The following is a 16,272-nucleotide window of genomic DNA, read 5'->3' on the forward strand; positions in this document are numbered from 1 at the left end:
TTAGTAACAAACAGTCCACATCAGTGCTTTTCCATATACTTTCTGACAATAGCAGTTCACTGGTGAATGCACTGAAATGCACTATGTCTCACTCATTTTCAGATGTTAACACCAGCATGTTTATTTACAGTGAAATGTATTTAGGAGATTTTATATATAGTAATTATTGTAATATTTTATAGAACAACTAATTAAAGTTTACATCTGAATTTCATATCTTAAAAAAAATTGGTTGTCATAGCCTAGTTGTCTGCTAAAGTTGCACCATGAACCCAACTACGTTAGTGCATAGAATCCCACACACAGCTATTTACTGTGTGGATACTGTTTCAAAAAATATAGATACATATCATCATGCGATTTTTTTCATATTATTTTAAGTAACTTGAAGTTTCATTCTTTTCTGCATTGATGTTTTCTAAGAGAAGTCTACAACAGTGTAACATTTCCTCACAGAAAGGAGAGTACCTCAAGACTAATCTTGAGAAATCAGGTGATGTGAAACTGAACAAAAGAGTTGCAGTGAATATCTACATCTACATCTACATCTACATGATTACTCTGCAATTCACATTTAAGTGCTCGGCAGAGGGTTCATCGAACCACAATCATACTATCTTTCTACCATTCCACTCCCGAACAGGGTGCGGGAAAAACAAACACCTAAACCTTTCTGTTCGAGCTCTGATTTCTCTTATTTTATTTTTATGATCATTCCTACCTATGTAGGTTGGGCTCAATAAAATATTTTCGCAGTCGGAAGAGAAAGTTGGTGACCGAAATTTCGTAAATAGATCTCGCTGCGACAAAAAACGTCTTTGCTTTAATGACTTCCATCCCAACTCACGTATCATATCTGCCACACTCTCTCCCCTATTACGTGATAATACAAAATGAGCTGCCCTTTTTTGCACCCTTTCAATGTCCTCTGTCAAACCCACTTGGTAAGGTTCCCACACCGCGCAGCAATATTCTAACAGAGGACGAACGAGTGTAGTGTAAGCTGTCTCTTTAGGGGACTTGTTGCAGCTTCTAAGTGTCCTGCCAATGAAATGCAACCTTTGGCCCACCTTCCCCACAATATTATCTATGTGGTCTTTCCAACTGAAGTTGTTCATAATTTTAACACCCAGGTACTTAGTTGAATTGACAGCCTTGAGAATTGTACTATTTATCGAGTAATCGAATTCCAACGGATTTCTTTTGGAACTCGTGTGGATCACCTCACACTTTTCGTTATTTAGCGTCAACTGCCACTTGCCACACCATACAGCAATCTTTTCTAAATCGCTTTGCAACTGATACTGGTCTTCGGATGACCTTACTAGATGGTAAATTACAGCATCATTTGCGAACAACCTAAGAGAACTCCTCAGATTGTCACCCAGGTCATTTATATAGATCAGGAACAGCAGAGGCCCCAGGGCACTTCCCTGGGGAACACCTGATATCACTTCAGTTTTGCTCAATGATTTGCCATCTATTACTACGAACTGCGACCTTCCTGACAGGAAGTCACGAATCCAGTCGCACAACTGAGACGATACCCCATAGGCCCGCAGCTTGATTAGAAGTTGCTTGTGAGGAATGGTGTCAAAAGCTTTCCGGAAATCTAGAAATACGGAATCAACTTGAGATCCCCTGTCAATAGCAGCAATTACTTTGTGCGAATAAAGAGCTAGCTGCGTTGCACAAGAATGATGTTTTCTGAAACCATGCTGATTATGTATCAATAGATTGTTCCCTTCAACGCAATTCATAATGTTTGAATACAATATATGCTCCAAAACCCTACTGAAAGCCGATGTCAATGATATAGGTCTGCAGTTCGATGGATTACTCCTACTGCCCCTCTTAAACACTGGTGCAACCTGCGCAATTTTTCAATCTGTAGGTACAGATCTATTGGTGAGCGAGCGTTTGTATATGATTGCTAAGTAGGGTGCTATTTTATCAGCGTAATCTGAAAGGAACCTGATCGGTATACAATCTGGACCTGAAGACTTGCCCGTATCAAGCGATTTGAGTTGCTTCGCAACCCCTAAGGTATCTACTTCTAAGAAACTCAGAAGTTTGGCATCAGATGATCAAAACCATTAAAAATGTATATAGCCAATGTGGCATTTTAAGAGGGAGAGCTAATTCATGGAGAAAAGCTTGTTATGTGAATTACTTTGATTGGAATCCAAAAAAGACAAGAATAAGAATGTAAGAGGAATGTGCAGTAAGGATGACAGGCTAGTGATTGCTAAAACAACACCCTATTATATGATATTTCAGTTTTGTTGATATGTTATCTATTAGATGACTTGTGTATGGACTCAGAGGTTGGCACTTTCTCTGTTGCTTCTGTACATAGTTTCTCTGACAGTCTAAAAATGGTGGTGTTTATATGTTAACTGTATGTGGGGTTTGTTATCTAGTTCAGTCAAAAAAAAAGTGTGTTCCAAATACAATGTTCTTATTATTTCAGGCAGTGAATTTGGTTTATTACTGCAGGAGAGAAAATATAAAAGTGGTGTCAGAAATTGTACACAGACACAACAGTACTAGTGGTTACAGACATTGTTGAAATTAGAATTGTAACAGAAGTAGCTATATCATTCAAGTTCTTTCAACCATTCACTAAACTGCTCACCACTGTGCTTCAGATGTCAGTGGATAATGTTGCTATGATACTGTGGAAAACCAACAGTCTCTACATCCATACAATGAAGATTTCCAGCATTCTGTATGGCAAAATAATGCTCATTGAACCAGGCAGCATTCAAGGATTATTTCACTTTCTGTGACTGGGCAGTGCAACTGAGTTAAATTACAAATCAATTGCATGATAATTATGCTTGTGTTCATGTCTCTGCAGAGTTCAACCACACACTAAGTAGTCCACCTCAACCAAAATCATTCATGTACAGTGAATTATGTTCTGTGCATATTAATATTGAATTTACCTTAAAAGCAAATACATGCTCCATGAGACTGAATTTCACCTCATCATTCAACAGAAAAAAGAAAGTATTTTTCTTCTACACATCAACCACAGTGAACTTGTGGATCAAAGGATAATTGAGCTATTTCTTGCAGAGTTGGAGCTCTGCATGATATGTGAAGAAATTACTGCAAAGAAACCAACATTTACAGAAGCTTATGAAACTGTAAGCACACATCAACTGTGTTGTACAACTAGTGAAGTCAAAACAGCCCAGCAGCAAAAGTAAATGAGAACTAGACATCAATTAGGCTCCATTCCATCAAAAATGAAAGACAAAAGGAGCCTATTTCTTATAGGTGATTACCGCACAAGGTGAGTCAACATGGCCCCATCACTCCAAGTAAAATGCAAGTAAACAAAAGTAACAATAATGGGTTCTGTCCATGTTACAGTTGTGGTGTGAAGGCTTCTACCACAGCTGAAACAAAAAAAAAAAGGGGCACATTGTCAATGTACATAAGTCAGAAAAAGTGGCTAGAGCAATCCAAGGTGCAAATCAAGTTGGTGTACTGACACACCCAAACAAACAGAACAATACTTCACAACAACACAGCAAAATTTATAAAATCAATGCATTTAATCCACTCAGTAAAGAAATGCTTACAATCAAGACTAACTGAATGATTTGTAAATAAAATTAGAGGCATGTTCACCATGAAGCATAGTTGACGAGAAAAAAATGCTCAACTAAACATTGCATTAGAAATCACCAATCAAAAATTTTCTAGCTGTTGTAGTCACTGAAACCCAATACATTGGCTGCTTTCCAGGAAATGTCACAGGATAACTCCCGTGTTAGATTTTTCCTAACAAAGATATTTCTTTATGTTTTTGGCTGTAGGTTCTATAAAGAGATACAATTAGTAAGTAAATTACTTCTTTATTATTACCAAAACATTATAATTACATACAAACATTAAATGAAACATATATATTGCTTTAGTTTAAAAAATTCAATAAGCAGTGGCTACACACAGTTTATCATTACATCGCAAAACTTCTCCTAACAGTACTTCGAAATAGTGACTGTAAATGAACATCCAAGCTATGATCACACCCATTTTACTAATATGAGTCAATTCCAGCTTCTTGTGATGAACACACATGGCAAGTAAGAACACTCATTGCTGTATGTTCTTTACAAATGGAACTGGGACAAAAATGGCAGTGATGCTGTGTATATCTGTTTTTTCTTTTAGGGCAGTAGTGACATCTTGCTTCCCCCCCCCCCCCCCCCCCCTCCCTCTCTTGATTCACTTGCTTCTTCTGCTGTAGGGAGGTTGTGGATACCTACAACAACTTTTATTTTCTCCTTCAAGTGATGTGATATGCTAGGACTTCGCATACGTTTGATCACATGTGCTTTTTTAAGCACGTTACTCAGTTCTGTTAGGAATCTTCTCCTTGGCATTAAGTCATTCATATTCATCTTGTATGTTATTTGAGCATTTATCACTCTGATGTTCAGCAAGGTGAAAAACAGCATAAGGGGCCAGCAGTTGCTTATTCTGGAAACAGAATATTCTGATTTCAGATGGTCAACAACATCTATGCCGCCTTTTGTAAGATTGTAGAATGTAATTACTTCAGATTTATTTGATTCACTACTGCCCACATCTATACTATCATCTCTGTGCATGGTAGATATCATTAGTACAATCTTTTTCTGTTTCTTGTTCGAAAAATATGAGCAAAGGAGACAATTGTTACCTGGCTTCTCTCCAAATGCGAAAATGCTGCTGTTTATTGACCTACTCTCTACAGACAGTAGCTCTGGTGGAATTTCTCTCTTATTGGTCTGCAGAGTCAATGATTAGTGTACAGCTCATTAGCAACTGGTATAGATGTAAAGTAACTGTCCATCATCGCGTTCCTGCCTGTGTTTTCAGTGGGTCAAATTATTCATAAAACCACATTCCTCGCATCATTAAGTATTTGATTTGGACCAGCAGGCTGTTTGCTTGCATATATTTCCATATTCAGCATGTAAAAAGTTTTAGCATCACAGAGTGCATATTTTGCTGGCTTATTGGGAATATACTGCCCGAATTTGCAACATCCACGGAAAGTTTCTAGCATCTCGTCTATAGTTGTCAATGCTCCTACACTGTAACTCTTCTTGTAGACATTCACAAACTCATCAAATATTTCTCTAATTGGTGCCAGATTATTTGTTTCCTTCCTCTGTGCCCTCATAGACTTGTCACCAAATCGTACAGCAAGCAGATAATTCTTCAAAATCTGTCTGTGGGCAGTCTTGAGCACTCCATGAAAAACCTGCTGCCATTATATCTAGTTCTTGGTTTGTGTATTTTACAATGCGGTCAATTACATTGTCTGTAAAATTTACTTTCCAGCAGTTGAGAACAGTTTTCAATTTTTTTTGCTTTCTCCTTTACACCTGGAAGCTGTGTCACAATATTCTGATGAGCAGTTTTTGATGGAGGGGCTTTATGTTTGAACTATTTTGTTTTCCCATCCCTACCTTGATACGTATCACAATTTGCAGGTGTTGGGGCTACTGTAGACGCAGTTTCAGAATTGCTGTCAGACTGCTCTGTTGCTGTGTTTACCACTTCATGTGCGGGCTGTGCGTGGTATCTGAAGACAGGTCTTCTATATGGAGATTTCATATGACATGAGACCCTATCCTGTGTACACAGCTGCTTCATTCAATATATAAAACCAAATGAGTATACTTACTTTTTAATAAAACACTTAATACATGCAGAATTCGTCCAGGGGAAAAATTAACCCAATCTCACGTCACTAGTACAGAAAACATACTAAAGAGAAGCAAGATGATGTTTCATGAATGTACTGAGCACTGTTATGCAAGAACTCCCATGTGAGAAATAATTTAACAATGCACACTAATTCAAACGAAGCTGCTAGTAGCAGGCTTTACTTGTGATTAGACTATGAAAGCCATGTGGACTGAAGGTAGAAATATCAAAGAAAGAATTCCTAGTTTAACACTTCAATATCTTATAAGTTATTTTGTAATATTTCAGTAAAATGATGAATGCTAGATTTTTTCCAACACGCGAGCAATCCCAGGTTAAGGGTTTGGGGTCAGCACATGGCTAACTCATTGCTCTGGGGATGATAAGCCATAGTGCAGAATTTATTGGCACTGTGTAAGTACACAGTCTGCTGAAAAGGATGAATTCGAGAGCTAACCGAAACGAGATGCAAGAGGCAACAAATGCACAAGCGGCAGTGACTGCTTAAATGTACAGGAGAGGAACAACCTCAACCCACCTGGGTGACATGGTCAATAATAGACAGTATGTATTTGTAACACTCTTATGGGGAGGGGGGGGGGGGGGAATGGAGAGGGCACCACAGAAGTGAAGATGAACATGTCGAAACTGTACTTCAGGGATGTCGAATTGACCCAGGGTGGATGTGGTATCTGACTTTACTGTGTTTGAATGGTAAGCATGGGCATGTTCATCAGGAACAGTGTGAGTAGTGGCTTTAATATCTAGAAAGGTGAGGTTGTGGATCACTGAGGAGAATTAGCGCCGTAGGGGGACAGGGACAACAGGGTGAAGGGTACCTGTGGAGGTGTCACAGAGCACCAAGTGAGAAGACCCAGGTAGGCGTCATGGCTTGATAACCAATTAGGTAGTGTCATCTTGTAATAAATGGCCTATACCTGGATCATCTTGTAGCTGTGCCAGTTGATCCAAGTCCTAAAGTGAAGAGATGGTGTGTACGTGAGATATGTAGTCAGTGGTGACATTCTCAGCTACTCTGGTATGGTGGATGTCAGTGGTGTCCTGGCAAATGAGGTCCATGTGGCACAAGCAACAAGGTGAGAAGTCATTATTAGAATTATGGATGGCATCCATGAGTGGTTTGTGACATGTGTAGATTGTTACAGACCAGCCTTCTATGTCCTCATAAAAGTGACAGACTGCCTCATATACTGCCAGCAGTTTCCTACTGAAGGTGGACCACTTATGTTGTGAAGCAGTGTTGGCCTGTGCAGCTTTAAGTGCATCAAATGTTTGTCACTTGTCATCAGACTGTAGCACTTTGCGAGCACCAGAAGTGTTCTTGTCTGCTGAGTCATCTGTAGAGGGACTTGGAAAAAATTAACCATTCCAAGAAAAAGACTGAGGTCACAAAACATCTTGGATAATAGTAAATGACATATAAACACGATGTGGTTGGACATGGGGTGAATATTTTTGGCAGAGAAAGTAAGGCCCCTGAAAATGACACTTGTTGCACATAACTGAGATTTATCATGTTATATGGTGTCGCCATTGTTGGCAAGTACTATGAGAACTTGAGATAAATGGAGACCTTGCTCTGCAGTGAAAGGGGAGTAGATGAGAATATCCTCAAGGTAAGGAGAAAGGAGAAGGAACAAAACTGAGCCAATAAAATGTTGTAGCACAAAATCCTGAACGTGCAGAATTGTATAAGTGTCAAGTATTGTTCGAGTGTTGAGTTTGCAATAATCCCCAAAGAAGCAGAAGTCTCTTTCAGGCACAAGTTGTATAGGTGATGACCAATTACTGTCTGAAGGCTGCACAATACCAGAATCTAAGAGGTCTTGGATTGTGGTGTTAGTGTGCCACTGAGGTGGCAAACCTTGAATTGTGAATTGTGGTTTATTTGTCTCATAGTGTACATGATCTAAATCATTCAATTCAGGTACAGGAGACATGCCAAAATTGGGTAAAATTTCACTATACACACAGAACAGCTGTTGTTAACAAACATTTCATAATAACAATACAGTTTTGTTGTATATGTGTGCAATAACATATAAAACTTAGTTACCCCTTGCTCAAATTATCATTTCATCCTCTATGAATTCTTCCACTGAATAGTAGCATTTATTTATGATCACCCCCATACACCATGGAGTTTGTGCATATAATTTCAACTGGTGTGTGGGTAGAGTAATATTATTTTTATTTCTCATGTTATATATGTGGTTAAAATTAATCTGCTCAAATAATTTTTGTCTGTTGTGTAGGAAAATTATAATCCTATAAATGTATACAGAGGGAACAGTTAGGATTTGTTGTTTCCAAAATCATGGGCGACAAGACCCTGTTTGCTGTGAAGTACACATGTACGGGACAGTTTTCTTTTGCAGTTTCAGTATTCAAGTTACACTACTTGAGCTTCCCCAGAAAATTATCCTATATCTAATAACAGATTCAAAATAACTGAGGTAAACAATTTTTTGTGTTCTTAAGTTGGTGGAAGCGGGTGTTGACAGATGTGAAGATTACTGAACAATCAGTTTAATAAGCCACAGCTGCAAAATACTAACACGAATTCTTTACAGACGAATGGAAAAACTAGTAGAAGCCGATCTCGGGGAAGATCAGTTTGGATTCCGTAGAAATACTGGAACACGTGAGGCAATACGACTTACCTTAGAAGAAAGATTAAGGAAAGGCAAACCTACGTTTCTAGCATTTGTAGACTTAGAGAAAGCTTTTGACAATGTTGACTGGAATACTCTCAAATTCTAAAGGTGGCAGGGGTAAAATACAGGGAGCGAAAGGCTATTTACAATTTGTACAGAAACCAGATGGCAGTTATAAGAGTCGAGGGACATGAAAGGGAAGCAGTTGTTGGGAAGGGAGTAAGACAGGGTTGTAGCCTCTCCCCGATGTTATTCAATCTGTATATTGAGCAAGCAATAAAGGAAACAAAAGAAAAGTTCGGAGTAGGTATTAAAATCCATGGAGAAGAAGTAAAAACTTTGAGGTTTGCCGATGACATTGTAATTCTGTCAGAGACAGCAAAGGATTTGGAAGAGCAGTTGAATGGAATGGATAGCGTCTTGAAATGAGGATATAAGATGAACATCAACAAAAGCAAAACAAGGATAATGGAATGTAGTCGAATTAAGTCAGGTGATGCTGAGGGAATTAGATTAGGAAATGAGACACTTAAAGTAGTAAAGGAGTTTTGCTATTTGGGGAGCAAAATAACTGATGATGGTCGAAGTAGAGAGGATATAAAATGTAGACTGGCTATGGCAAGGAAAGCATTTCTGAAGAAGAAAAATTTGTTAACATCGAGTATAGATTTAAGTGTCAGGAAGTCATTTCTGAAAGTATTTTTATGGAGTGTAGCCATGTATGGAAGTGAAACATGGACGATAAATAGTTTGGACAAGAAGAGAATAGAAGCTTTCGAAATGTGGTGCTACAGAAGAATGCTGAAGGTTAGATGCGTAGATCACATAACTAATGAGGAAGTATTGAATAGGATTGGGGAGAAGAGAAGTTTGTGGCACAACTTGACCAGAAGAAGGGATCGGTTGGTAGGACGTGTTCTGAGGCATCAAGGGATCACCAATTTAGTATTGGAGGGCAGCGTGGAGGGTAAAAATCGTAGAGGGAGACGAAGAGATGAATACACTAAGCAGATTCAGAAGGATGTAGGCTGCAGTAGGTACTGGGAGATGAAGATGCTTGCACAGGATAGAGTAGCATGGAGAGCTGCATCAAACCAGTCTCAGGACTGAAGACAACAACAACAACAACAACAACAACAAGTTGGTGGAATTTGCTAATATTTGCATTGCAAATGCAAAACTGCATAGTTTATTTGATAGGAAGTCAATATGTGCATTACAGCTTAAGTTCTTGTCCACACTTAGTCCCAGGAATTTGACCCTGTCAACTTCTTTCATAAGTTGATTCTTATGTGCATTTTAAGTTCCATACATTTTGAATGTTTGGTTTTGAAATGTACCATATGGGTTTTTGCAGTGTCCAGTTTTATCCGACTTAAATGGGATCATTTTTCTAAGGTGTCCAGTGTGCTTGCAATGGAGCTCAGAATTTGTTCTGCATCGTCATCTTCAATTAAAACAGAAGCATTCTCTGCAAATGGAACTGATGGGGAATTTGTATTTATGGGTAAGTAATTTTCATAGAATAGGAGCAGGATGGCCCCAAAATGGAGCCTTGATGCACACCTTGTGGTACTGTGCTCCTTGTAGAATAATAATTCACTGCATCTGAGGTGATGTTACCCTTTGTTTTCTGTTGTGTAAGTATGATGTGAGCCAGTTTAGAGCATTGTCCTTAATCCTGTATTTGTCTAATTTGTAGATATGCAAGTTGTAGTTCACTGAGTCAAATGCGTTTGTGACAGCACAGAAGATAACTGCAACTTTACTCCTCTGATCCAATGATTTGAATATCTTTTCAATAAAGTTATTCACTGCATCCAGAGTGTTTTTCCTCGTTGAAATCCAAATTGGTTACTTATAATAACATCATTTTTTTACAATAAAATTTTTGATCTCGTTTGCAGCTACTTTCTCTAATGCTTTTGACAAGACGGAAAGAATAGGGCGATAGTTTCCCATGTCTTCCCTCAACTCTTTCTTGAACAGAGGTCTGACTTTGGTGTATTTCAAAACATTGGGAAAGCATCCCTGTTCAAGAGATTGGTTGAGTATTTTAGTTAGGGGAGGTGTTATTATGTGACACTCTGTTTTAATCAATTTAGTGGGTATCCCATCGCACTCAGCAGAGTTTTTATTTTTTAATGGTAATATAACATTTTCCACATATTCAGCTTCTTGGGGGCCCTCAGCAGTAAGTAGCCTATGGCAGATACCATGAGTAACAGCATCTATAAATGAGAGGGGTACATGTGTAACAAGTTGGACAGTGGAGATAAGAACACACAAAACACCGTAGGTCTGATTTTCACTAACCTGTGAAGTTTGCAGTGAAGGCAAAAGAGGATCAGGAGGAGGTGAAGCTTTGGCAAAGCCGTGTGGCTGCAACATGAAGAGGTATGAGACTACAGAGAGCATGCACCAGATTGGCTGATGGATTGGCAATCAACTGATGCAGGTAGTAGTTGTCAGAGCAGAGGCTGGTGATCGTGTGACACTAAGTTGTAAGCTAGGCCAGAGAGTTGATGAGATCTACTATCAGACGTGAGCACTTGGAGGTAGTGTAGATGGGCGCATCACACTGAGTAGAAGTGGAAGGAGTTGAGGGGGTGAAGGTACCCAGAATGCATGAGCCTGATGCATGGTGAAGCAGTGTGGCTGACTGGAAGTCTGGAGAGAGGCCAAAATGTTTGAGAAAATCCATCCCAGGGATGAGGCAGATGATGTCAGCAACCTGGAAGGTTAAAGAGAATTGCAGGTCCAGCATGAGCCAGAGCAGAAAGTCTGCTGAGCCATGGACAGGTATGTCTGAGTAGTTGGCTGCATGAAGATGACACAGGAAGAAGATTGGAAGGAGCACACATTGGTGGGGTAACACTGGCATTGGCACCAGTGTCAATGGGGAAGTGGAGAGTATTGGTGGGACCGAAAATGTAGAACCTTCCTGCAGGAGAACTCTGTATGTCAGACAACTGAGTAGGGGCACAGCAGCCTACAGTGTCTCCATGAGTTGTGGTGCCTAGAAAGACTCCCAGCTGGGACCTGGCTATGCACACAGTGAATCACAAGATTGTGGGGAGTTGCTGACAGTTACATGAAACCATCATAAGTGGTCTGTGGGATGTGGCATCTGCTGTGTGTCACCTGAGCTGCTTGTTGCTCTGGGTGCTCACTTGGGCGCAGGAGAAGAGTAGGAGGTGGATAGACTCTGGCAGTGCAGGTAGTGCTGGAAGTTGACCACCAGGTGACACTGGAGGTAGCTGCAGGGAGTGCATGCTGCATGCGGCCTCTACGTGCTGGGTGAGAAGACATGTGGACAATGGCAAGAAGAGTGTTGCCCACCTTTGAATCCTTGAGGGAGCCCCCAGAGGGAAGGAGCCAGTGATGCTGAATAATACTGTAGGCCTGGTCAGTGAGATGAAGTTTCTTCTATAGAACAGTAGACTTGTGAGGTAGTTGGAGATTGGATTGCACTTTAACCAGCCAAAGGGTGCAGAGTGTGATGCCAGGTAGCTCCTCTGACATGACTTGGCAGTGGAGATGGTGCCACAATTGAGATGAAGTCTCATCCTGTAGCTTTACATTGTGTATAATGTAGTGGATTGCTTCAGCAGGAGGTTGCGACAGGTATTCAGTAATGCAGTACTGAGTGGTAGCACATTTATGTTAAGAGGGCAGATCCAGCAGCAGGTCACTAATGAGGTATGGCTCATTGTGTGAGTGGCTAACCAGGCATATTAAGTGTGCATCATCGCTCAGAATTCCATGAATGGCTAACAGGTTATTGATCAAGGTGAACATTCTCCTTCTGCTGGTGAGGTGGTTTAGGAAAACATCTGACAGGCGTCTGTAATGGCATTGCAGGAAGAGATGAGTGGCAGTGCTGTGACGGAAGTTGTGATGTGGACCCAGGAAGTGGTATGTCACTGGAAGTCTGCATGGGGGAGGGGTAGCAGTGATGTGCTGTTCACATGTGGCAAACAGCACAGTTGGTGTGGCACGTGGTTGTTGCAGATGATGCGGCCGTAGTTGCAAATGGGCAAACCAGAATGTTGTCGGTACTAGGATCACACAGAAGTACATTTCCACATGTAGTGGAAGGATGGAGCGAATCTGTGTTATATATGTTTGTCTATTGTGGTGGCACTGGAAAAGGTGAAGATGTCTCTTGTATGATTTGATACGGGATGAAATCGGGGTATTGTGGCACATCATGGAAATGTGGTGGTTCCTGCCAAGGTGACTGTGACCCAGAGGGCTTAGAGTTCACATTTGTAGATGGGTGCAGGCAAGTATGCACACACAAGTGTGGAATAAGAATAGTCTGAGTGGTAGGAATGTCACTATCAAGAAACACTGTCTGTGTGCCCATGACATAGTCCAAGTCACAAAACTGAGGCTGCCCATTGTCTAATCTTAGATATGAAGGTGTAAATGTGTCACACAAATACATAGTTGAATGGATGATGTCAGGGGTCACCAATGTGGCAATTCTATTCCCATCATGAATAGCTGGGTGGAGGAAATCACCTTCATGCAATTGTGTGCACAAATGAAGCACTCTGTTCACATAATCAGTGTACAATAATAGCAGCAAACTCTTACATAGTCCGTTGAAACTGGACTGAGTCAAAAATTATGTGCTGAAGTATCTCTTGTGAAAGTCAATAACCACATGTTCAATGTTGGTGGGCATCATGAATATATTAAGGATGTCACAACCTTATTTGGTCAGGCAGCTGGGCAGATTTGCTCGTGTGATGAATCAACCAGATACATTGTACATTACATGACAGAATTTATATTTTTGGGTGGGAAAAGCATTTCTAGAAGTGAAGACCATCCACAAGGAAGGTTGTATGTCACAACTCTATAATTTTTGAGGAACTGAAAGTTATTGTTGCTTTTCTTTCATACTATTTATTTATACATTTTATTGTGTATGATTAAGTGATATGGTAAGTATCATAGCAAAGCAGCATGTGTTTAGCATATTTTACAATATATATAAAGTTACCTTAATTTCTGTGTAAGAACATTGCATATCCATTAAAAGTACATCATAAAATAACATAGTATAACAAAAAATATTAATTTTCTGTTGCAATGGCAAATAATGGAAACTATTGACAGAATATATTTTCAGACATACTGAGTAATACAATGTATTTATTTAATCAACCTACAAACTCAAAAAAGCTGGTTGTGTATAGGGAAAAAAATGTTTAACAGAAGAAAAATAAGGTGAACTGTTTACTCAGGAAGTTCACCAAAATTTCGTGTGTTGTACATCAAAGTATTTACACATATCCAACAAGTTCTTCTTTTTCTCTGCCAACAATCCTCATAATTGGTATAAGGATTTTTTCTCTTGAGTTGATTTCCTCTTGTTTTTAGTGAGAAGATGACATACCCAAGGAACCCAAGGATTAATGACATTGTGTCTAAGCTGCAGATACACTGCATTTCATCATCTGCATTGATCTTCCACCATTAACAGTTGTAATTTTCAAATTTGGGTTACACTTCATAATTTTATTCATGAACATTGACAGCAGTATAGTCATTATGGCTTACTTCCTTCATAGCAAAAGGTGTACTTAAACAAGCTTTTAGATATTATGTAGTTCCATCCATTCATAGGTAATCATGATACCCATTACTCTTCTTGTTTCTCAGTTAATGCAAAAGTATAATTGCGGGTCGGAAAGCTATGCCCCAAAACCATAAACGTTTGTTCTGTTGTTGTAGAATAACCTGTCAAGACAAGGTGGTAGTACAAAATTATCATTTGTCAGTTGTTCTTTTGCCCAACACAATGCTCAGACCAGATAGTTTATTCTAGTGTATAATGTTTAGTTTATAAAGATATACTGGTACAACATTCTTGTACATACTACTTCTGATGCTGTTGTTTTTTTTCCAGATATGTCTTTATCAGCTGTAGAAATAAATGATTCACAGTTGCTTCTACTTTTATTGACATTTTGCTTCCAATTTGATGGATCTATTTCTCTCCCTACACTTTTATTTAATAGTGCAGTGGCCTTGGCATCAAACTTAAATCAGCCATCAGTACTAAATAAATAAATAAATAATGTTGTATATCAGACTTTTGGCAATGTTGAGATTTATTCCAGTGAAATCTCAACATCGCCGAAAGTCTGACACACAATGTTCTTTATTTATTTAGTACTTCGATCACACATAGTACAATGTATGGGATGATACTGGACTCACTTCTGGTCATTACAGAGAACAGTTTTCAAGGTTATATGTATTTCTACATATTATAAGTTACAAGAGTATCTGATCTATACATTTATTGTTGTCCAAGTATTCACTTACTGATTAGAAGAAGTGGTATAGTGGATATTAATCGACAACTTATAGAATTGTTTAATTTCCAGATAGCATGTACCTTTCTGATACAAGCTTGCATAAGCTGGAGTAAATGTAAATCACATTTTAATCTAGTGTTGTAATAATGTAAGTCACATTGTTTTAATACTCTTACATTTCCAGTTGCATTTTTTTAGATGTATGTTAGCGTGTCAATAATAAACGTGCATGGTGGTGGTGGTGATAGTAGTAGTAGTAGTAGTAGTAGTAGTAGTATTTTCAGTCTTTTGAGTATTGGTTTACAACTAACTCTAACTTTGTTCCCTGTAATGATACTAATTGTTTCTTTTTTGGATTCTGAAGGTCCCCAGAGGTGCTAGTGAATTTCTGCTGAATATGAGTCCACATTTTAAATTTGCATTAAAATACTTGCAATAGGCAGACATTAGTACCTTATATTTTTGCATTTTTGAGCCTGTACTCAGCTTGTAATTAATGTGGTCAATTGTTTGTCACATTATATGTCACTTTGAATCCAAATGCTAAGAAATTTTGTTACGCCTTTATTAACAAGGAGTTGTTGGTTGGTGATGATACCTGGATAATGCAAGGAGTTGTTTTGACAATTATGGAAATTGAATGCTATGTTTTCCTGTTGTTCGTTATCAGCTGATTCACTGTTGACCATTTACTTAGTTGATTTGTAATGTGGTTTACTTCACACTGGATATCTTCATTTTTTGATGCTTTTACTAATGTTTTGTGTCATGAGCAAACAGATTTTTTTGTACGATTCAGCATTTAAATCCAGATCATTGATACATACCAGGAAAAGAAGACATCCCATTACTGACCCTTGAGATAACCCAAAGGTGATGGGAAGTTCTTCTGACAGGTATTCTGAGACTATCTGTGCTTTTTCATCTACATGTCTAATACACACATTTTGCCTGCAGTCACTGAGAAATGGATGAATCCATTCACTTGCTATAGTACTTGAGCTTGTTTAGAAAAGTTATGTGGTGTACGATGTCCAAAGGTTTAATCAAGTCTAAAAATATAACTGCTGTTTGCTGTTTTGCATTGATGGCTTTTAAAATAGTGGTTGTGTATTCATAGACTGCTGTCTCAATTGATTTCTTATTTGGGAAACCATGTTGAGAACTGGCTAATACTCCAGTTTTGTTTATAAACTTTATTAACTTATTGTACATTGTTTTTCCAGTTCTTTTGAAAAACAGAATGTTACTGTAATGGGGCAGTAGTTTATCATTTTATCTTTGTCACCAGCTTTTAATATATAAAGATATTTTGATATTTTCAGCTGATCAGGAAAACTGCCTGTCTCTAAAGAGCAGTTACATATATGAGTGAGGGGAGATGGCTACATTTTGGAGGGAGGGATGTAAAATTCTGTTGGGTATACCATCAATTCCTGCTGAGTAAATTGTTTTTAGATCTGTCAATGGAAAATCCAGGTTGGACTATCATTATTATCATATAATGAAGAGGATAGATTGCTACTCACCATAAA

The sequence above is a fragment of the Schistocerca serialis genome, chromosome 1 (genome assembly GCF_023864345.2).
Source record: "Schistocerca serialis cubense isolate TAMUIC-IGC-003099 chromosome 1, iqSchSeri2.2, whole genome shotgun sequence".
Lineage (NCBI taxonomy): Eukaryota > Metazoa > Arthropoda > Insecta > Orthoptera > Acrididae > Schistocerca > Schistocerca serialis.